General features: G+C 44.5%; 1 pseudogene; it reads left to right on the top strand.

The window, feature by feature from the left end:
- The first annotated feature begins 533 nt into the window (after nucleotides 1-533).
- Nucleotides 534-1,638, top strand: LOC125506756 (annotated as a pseudogene).
- Nucleotides 1,639-6,276: the final 4,638 nt, after the last annotated feature.

Genomic DNA, 6,276 nt, shown 5'->3' with positions numbered 1-6,276 from the left:
CGACACTGACGGCGCTCATCAGTAGAAAAGATATATTCTTGTCGACGCTGCCGGCCGGCGCTCATCAACAAAAGACATTCATCTTCTCAACGCTGCCGGCGCACACATCGATCTCTCCGACCCGGACCTCCTATCTACAAATTCTGTCACCCCCCACATCTCTCCCGATCTGAGATCTCGCCGTGCTGGCCTCACCTCCGAGCCTCCTCTTTCGTTTCCCCGCTTCACGCCTTCACCCGCGTCTCACCGCGGGTCGCTCCTAGCCGACGCATCCTCCACCGGTCCGGCCCCGCCCGCGCTCGCGTTCCTCCTCATCGGCTCGGCCGGATCGACGTCGACCGCCTCCTCCTCGCCGCTCTGTCCACGCTGGTGGGACTCGGACAGAGTTTAGTTTCATGTAAAAATGGCAGAGCACGGGAATGCGATGCAACATTAACGACGTCTCCACGTGAAGGTAAACGAGTCTACACTAGTTTCGGTTTTTCTTTCTGAATGTGAAACAGATCGGTTAACAGACGTAGCCCAACCCCAGAATGGCGAAGCGTCGGAAAGTCACGCCCGCCATTGTAGCCGAAGAAGAAAGAAGGACGCACGTGATCAACATAGATGGGTACTCAGGAACCAAGGAGCTGCTCAAGGCCGGCGACTGTACCACATCCGTCCCTTTCATGGTGGGAGATCATAACTGGGTCGTGAAGTATTACCCAAACGGCAACGACAAACCTGGTTACATATCTGTGTATCTGGTTCTTGATTCGTCTGGTGACGAGGGCGTGAAGGCGAAAGTCACCTTCAGCATCCTTGACAAGGGTGGAGAACCTGTGCCTTCTTACATCAAAGTGGCCCCCAGAACATGTGTTTCCATTCAGCGGCTCAGATTGGGGTTTCGGTGATTTTATCAAGCATGAGGATTTGGAAGGTTCGGTGCATCTAGGAGGCGATAGTTTCAGAATCAAGTGTGATGTGGCCGTGAAGAAGATCCGTAGCGAAGAGACACATGCAAATCAGTTTGTTGTGGTTCCTCCAAGCAACTTGCATCGGCAGCTCGGTGACCTCTTGAAAAGCATGGATGGAGCAGATGTGGCCTTTCGAGTTGGTGGCGAGATATTCTCGGCTCATAGGTCCGTGCTCGCCGCTCGTTCGCCGGTCTTCAAGGCGGAGCTCTTTGGTGCCATGAGGGAGAAATCCGGTGATCCAATTGAAATTGATGATATAGAAGCTGATGTGTTCAAGTCCTTGCTCCATTTCATCTACACGGACTCACTCCCTGAGACGACTCATGAAGGAACCGATGAAGGCGCAACGCAAGAAGATATAGCAACAGCTGGCCATCTACTTGTAGCGGCAGATAGGTACGACATTGCGAGGCTCAAGCTGATATGTGAGGAGATATTGTGCAATCACATTGACTCCAGCATGGTTGCAACTAGTTTGGTTTTGGCTGAGCAGCATAATTACCATGGACTCAAGGAGGCTTGCTTTGAGTTCCTTGCTTCTCCATCCAATTTGGAAGCGATGATCGCAAGTGATGGTTACCAACATCTAAAAACCAGTTGCCCGTCTCTTCTGCGAGAGCTGATTGCTAGACTCTTGCCTGTTGAGCTGACAGCAGCCAAGGATATTATCAGGGACATTTAGTACGCACTCACGTGTGTGGGTACTAATGATCGTATTATCAAGTAAGCTTAAAATCTACTCCCTCCGTTCCATAATACTTGTAGTTGTTTTAGTTCAATTTTAAACTAAAACCACGACAAATAAATATTTAGAACGGAGGGAGTATTTTGCTAGTTCCGGTGTATGCATGTATGGTTGCGTAGATGTGTAAGAATAAAAATGCTATTTTGTTTGAAATGTTCATACATATTGTGAAAATTATATGTGTATGCTGAATAAAATGCTGAAAATGTGATGTTGAAACTTTATAAACATGGTCCCAGTTTTGATCTGTGATGCCGGAAAATTATGCATGATGAGAAGGACACCATAATGAGAATTCCATAAATCGGAGGAGAGTCCTCTAAAATGGGAAGGACTGCATGTTGAGAAATAGCTAAACTGAAAGGATTACTGCACATGGACGTCCCTGATAGTTTGGGGGCGTCCAGCTAGGTGTGGCTATGTATTTCGTTTCCCTCATGTCTAGCAGGAAGCATGTTCCTACGGGCTGGACAATGTGGAGAAGATAAATTGTGATGTAAAGTGACAAACGTGATCGTGGTCGAGGACGAGGAGACGACATCGCTGAGTTTGATGTCACACACATGCTGTGAGGCAAACGGAGCAACTGGAATGTAATTCTAGCAACTAGCTACTGGTACAATCCATATTCACCCTCTTCTCTTTTATATTTTTGGAGTTTTTAAAATTATGAAATAATTGTTGGATGTAATTCATGTTTTTTTGCGGGAAGATGTAACTCATGTCGTGTGCACATGCAAAAACTCGTAGAAAAATATTACTTATTTTGATGTGTACAGAAAAAAGATAATTTTCTATCATATTGAAATTGATGATATAGAAGCAGGTGTGTTCAAGTCCTTGCTCCATTTCATCTACACGGACTCACTCCCTGAGACGACTCATGAAGGAACCGATGAAGGTGCAACGCAAGAAGATATAGCAACAGCTGGCCATCTACTTGTAGCGGCAGATAGGTACGACATTGCGAGGCTCAAGCTGATATGTGAGGAGATATTGTGTAATCACATCGATTCCGACATGGTTGCAACTAGCTTGGTTTTGGCTGAGCAGCATAATTACCATGGACTCAAGGAGGCTTGCTTCGAGTTCCTTGCTTCTCCGTCCAATTTGGAAGGGATGATCGCAAGCGATGGTTACAAACATCTAAAAAGGAGTTGCCCGTCTCTTCTCAAAGAGCTGATTGCTAGGCTCTTGCCTGTTGAGCTGACAGCAGCTAAGGATATTATCAGGGACATTTAGTACGTACTTACTTGTGTGGGTACTAATGATCATATCATCAAGTAAGCCTAGAATCTATTTTGCTAGTTCCCGTGTATGCCTGTATGGTTGCGTAAATCAGTAAATGTGTAAGAATAAAATGCTAATTTGTTCGAAATGTGCATATTGTGAAAAGTATATATGTATGGTGAATAAAATGCTCAAAATGGATGTTGAAACTTTATGAACATGGTCTTGATTTTGATCTGTGATGCTCAAATTGTGACATTGAAACTTTATAAACATTGTCTCCATTATGCATTTCGTGTCTGTCATGTCTAGCAGCGAGCATGTTCCTACGGCAGGAGAATGTGGAGAAGAAAAATTGTGAGGTGAAGGGGATAAATGTGATTGTGGTCGAGGAGATCGTGGTCATGGATTTTTTCTAACGCATTACGCGCGCAACGCATATCTCTTCCACACATCTAGTATGCACGTTGCAGGCAGGTCCTACAAAGATTCCCTGTATTCTAGTGTATATGAGTTTTTCTTGTGACATTCTCTCTCCCCGTATTGCATATACATCTAGCGTCGAATCAACACCAGACTGGCACAAGGAATCTCTCTGTTTCCACTGTACAATTTCAATTTTAAACTACAGCTACGCGAGAGACAGAAGGGCTTCGATGGCTAATGAACCATTAATTTCCGAATAATCGTGTGTCTAACTATCTGTGATTAATAGTTTATTGTCAGAAACTTATTGTCAAAAAAAAACCAATGAAATTAGTTACTGGATAATAACAAGGGAATTTTTAGATGGGTGTCGAGAACTCTATTTGAAATCCCACAGAACTTAGTAAAATACAAAGTAATTATTAGCCATGGCAAAGTTTTCTCTAAAGTTCTTTTGATTTTTATGGCAAAGTTCGGATACCGTGTTAACAAAGTCACCTCCTATTCAATAAAAATCTTCAACTGAGCAACAAAGAACTTTATGTTGACCGTCCAAGAACTTGACTTAGACAATTAAAGAACTTTCTAAAATTAATGAGATAAGTTCTTCATATCTTAGAAAGTCCTTCGAGTTTCTTTCATAAAGTTCAGTACAAATATGCTATTTGATTCAATTTTTATTAAGTCCTTAGGATTTTTTGATAAAGTTCTTCTGAAAATATTCATGTATTGTTAGTATGATTCTTGAGAAATATTTGCAAACTAAATTATTATGTTTCATGTACAAAACTAAGGCAATAATAATTACAGTGACCAAACAGTTCAGAGATAGTAGTAGAAAAAGGTCCTCGTTTCTTCCACTAAAGTTCAGGTAACGATTACAAGATACACATTCAGATCAATAAAAAAATTCCTGAGTATGGAGGGACAAAACAAGTGCAGTCTTCTATCCCAAAACTGCAGGAGAGGAAATAGAATAAGATCAATCAATATTCCTAAACTTGCTGGATGAAAAATACATCGGATAGAAGCCACTATCGCACGCGAACCCAGATGCATCTTAAAAGATTGAGAAAAGAATAAAAATCTTGTTTAAGAAAAAACAAGGAGAGGAATCACTGCTACCTAAACTTTTCAAGGAAGACGACGGGGAAGATGAGGAGGAGCTCTAGACTCCTCACTATGCCTTGCTGCCAAGCCGCTGGACTCTAGATCTGGCCACAACCGAGCTGCTCACGGTGGTGATGATGCTGCTCGTGGTTCGTTGATGTCCAACATCCTCTCACCATCCCCACCCCCCACCCCCCACCCCCCCCACCATGGCGATGAGGCAGCCATGCTGCTCCATCTTACCTCGATGGCGGATCTGGCGAAAGAGGCAGTAGGGTGTGGGCGGAGGACAATCGACTACCCGTGAGAAGCACGTCTCAGGAGAGGGAAGGGGGCCATGGAGGAGGAGTAACCCGGCGATGCGTGGCCATGGCGAGGGAGGAGGGAGCCGGCGGCGAGCCGGATTCGACAGACACAGGATGGGGAACGAGAAAGAGAGAAGGAATGAGGTGTGGGGAACGGCCGAACGAGAGAGATACGATGTGACATGTATTCCTGCCGCCGTGCCACGTATAGCGCTGAGAAAATAAGGATATGGGTTGTTGGGTGGGACCAGGTGGGGCACGCTCGTGCGGATCCACATGATGCAGCGACGGAGACGATTCGAGTTGCGCACACAACCAGTTAGGCTTAGACATATTCGCATACTGTGGAGCAAACAGAGTAATTTCTAGCAACTAGCTACTTGTACAATCCGTATTCGTCCTCTTCTCTTTACATTTTTGGTGTTTTTGAAATTCTATGAAATAATCTACGGATCTAATTCATCTTGTGTGTGTATATGCAAAAACTCGTAGCAAAGTATGACTTATTTTGACCTATACAGAAAAAGATATCATCTCCATGCTATTTAACTCGCACCACTCATTCGAATCTTGTCTTTATTTTTATCTAGGACATCGATGATCATATCTTAGATAGGCAGATCGAATCTAGCTCTCCTCACGAGAAACTCCTCCCAGGGCAGGGGTCTTGTCACCTCCCGCTAGCGCGGCCGCTGATCCGCCTTTTCTCCGGTGGCCTTAGGGCCATGGAGGCATGGTGGACTTCAGCCCTCGACGGTGGGAGGGCTCCTGCTCCATTTTAGGTCTTTTTTTACGGTTGATAAGGGTTTTTGTCCTACTCAGGGAGGCGAGGCGACGACGACTCCCTTTAGTTGGAATAAGGTCCTCCCCGACCCGCGCCCATTCCCCGTATCGGCGGTGCATACAACGTCGTCGAAAGACGTGTGGAGGTGTGTCTCCAGCAGATCTCGTGGGATTCGGTCGATGTTGGTCTTGGGTGCATCTTCTTGGATCAAGTCTTGGTGCGTCTACGTTCGTGTGTCTATAGGTTGGATTCTTCTGATCTATGCTTCTCTTCATCGGCGATGGTTGTTGTTTTGATGCGCTGGTCCGTGGGGCCTTGGCACAACAACTTTCCGACTGTCTACTACAACGAGTTTTGTCCAACTCCGGTGAAGGAGGGGCAATGATGGAGATCCAGTGTTTCTAGTCGTCGCTAGGTGGTCAATTTACCTAGATGTAATTTTATTATTTCTAGTGTTTTTTGTATTGCCATGACAATTGATGAATAGATTGAAAGTTTTCTCACAAGAAAATGATCATATCTTAGGATATATACATATTTGCAAGTAGACATGACATAACATTACTGAGATCTATGGATTATTTCACAAGATAATATGGGTTGCACAAAATCTACTCTTTGGTGTAGGTGTTGTTATTAAATGGACTAATATAGGACTTAAGAAGAAGGGAAACAATTCTGGTCACATCATTGGTCCGCTGACTCGATCAATTATTTCTT

Source organism: Triticum urartu, chromosome 5 (genome assembly GCF_003073215.2).
Source record: "Triticum urartu cultivar G1812 chromosome 5, Tu2.1, whole genome shotgun sequence".
Taxonomy (NCBI): Eukaryota; Viridiplantae; Streptophyta; class Magnoliopsida; order Poales; family Poaceae; genus Triticum; species Triticum urartu.
Note: the sequence above shows the minus strand (reverse complement) of the source record. Positions and strands in the feature narration are given on the sequence as shown.